We start from the raw sequence: 1,768 nt of genomic DNA, 5'->3' as shown, positions 1-1,768 counted from the left end.
AATTTGGACTCCCATCCCACGACGCGGACTCAGTGAGAAGCTTCTACGACGGTATTTCCGACCCCACCGGAGTCTACGACGCGTTGGCCAAATTACCTACGAGGTGATCCCCGTCTTCCTTTCCGCCTTCCTTTTCCCAGGAATCGACGCGTATCTACAAACTTGGAGCTATCATCCACCGATGCGACGACCAGTGGCGCCCGCGACGGATAACAAATCTGACGTCATCGCCAAGAACGCATAAAAGCCATCGTGTATCCTGCCACACACATATTCAGCAACAGTGGCGCCGTGTGGTTCATCGACTGGCTCCTAAATTTCAGTCTTCCTTTTCCCAGGTTAGTGCTTAACTGTATGTAAAAGCTAGCGTGTCAGTTGAATTTACGGTTGCCACTGTTGCTGAATAACTACCGTGGCTGACACGTGTATTTCTTGTCATGAATCTGCGAGGGACACGACACATTTGTTGTGCTCGGATTGTAAATACAGCTATCATGTAGGCGCATGCTCAGGAGTTACAAAAAGAAATCTGCAGCGGCGAAGAGCACATGAAACTGTGCAACATGTAAAACGGCAAAAAATCGAAGCAGTTAGAGCACTGACCCCGAAAAAACGGAAAACGGAATGAACCTTACGAAAGAAATAGGTGAAATTCACAGAAAACTGTCTTTACTACTTACGGGGAAATCACAAGTCGACGCTTTGGAAGGCGTTGCTGCCACTGTGCATGCCATTGAAAGGTCAATGCAGGAAATGTCAAGCAAGTACGATGAGGCGCTTGCCGAAATGAAGCGTCAAAATGCTGACATGAGCAGTTTAAGAAAGGAGGTGGAAAAACTCGAAGCACAGACAAACGACCGAGAAGTGGAAATGCTAGGCAAGAAGTTAATAACCTTGATCAATACAGCAGACGTCTTAACCTAGAAATCCATTGACTTGCCGAACAGGCTCATGAAAAAGTGATAGAAAAACTGAATCTTCTGGCAGATGAACTGGAACTTCCTAGGCTATCTGAAAACGATATTGAAGCCGCTCACCGGCTTCGTTCTAGGGCAGGCGCAGACGGGAATGGTAAGCCATCGCCTATTTTAGTGCGCTTTTCAGCCCGCTATACCCGTGACGCTTGGCTTGCAAAAAGAAGTGAACTAAGAAGGAAGAAATCAAAGGTTTTCATCAACGAAAACTTGACTGCTCAAAACAAACGATTGTTCTGGCAGATGAAAACAAAGGCAAGGGAAATGGAATACCAGTTCGCGTGGGTCAAGGACGGAAAATTCTTTGTTCGGCGCAGTCAACATGACAGAATACTAAAGATTAATGGAGCCAGTGACCTAGACCAAATAAGATAGCACCAGGACTTCACAAATTTTCTTACGCCATAAAGGCACATGCCTACACGCGATAAAACATTTAGTTATCACGATGCTGCTTCGTTTAGACAACGCAGGGCCTTAAATGGCACCAAGGAATTTTCTTTACTTCATCTCGACGCGCGAAGTTTAAGGAACAAGCATGATTCCGTCAAATCTTTTTTTAGATACCTTAGGTCATACATTTGACGTTTTAACATTCACTGAAACCTGGTTTTCTAACGAATGCCCTGTTGTAAATTTTTCAGGTTACAACTGCGTCTCAGTTTCGCCAACTAGCAAAAGGGGAGGGGGTGTTGCTATATATGTAAAAACACCTTCAATTACGAAGTGGTTCCAGAATACTCATTCATAGATGCTCACCACGAATGTGTGCTTGTAAAGTGTTTGAATACAAT

General features: G+C 44.8%; 1 pseudogene; it reads left to right on the top strand.

Moving 5' to 3' along the window:
- The first annotated feature begins 406 nt into the window (after positions 1–406).
- On the top strand, positions 407–1,349 carry LOC144164835 (uncharacterized; annotated as a pseudogene).
- The last annotated feature ends 419 nt before the right edge of the window (positions 1,350–1,768 follow it).

The sequence above is a fragment of the Haemaphysalis longicornis genome, unplaced genomic scaffold (assembly GCF_048455015.1).
Source record: "Haemaphysalis longicornis isolate Haplotype H1 unplaced genomic scaffold, Haemaphysalis longicornis Haplotype H1 scaffold_14, whole genome shotgun sequence".
Lineage (NCBI taxonomy): Eukaryota > Metazoa > Arthropoda > Arachnida > Ixodida > Ixodidae > Haemaphysalis > Haemaphysalis longicornis.
Note: the sequence above shows the minus strand (reverse complement) of the source record. Positions and strands in the feature narration are given on the sequence as shown.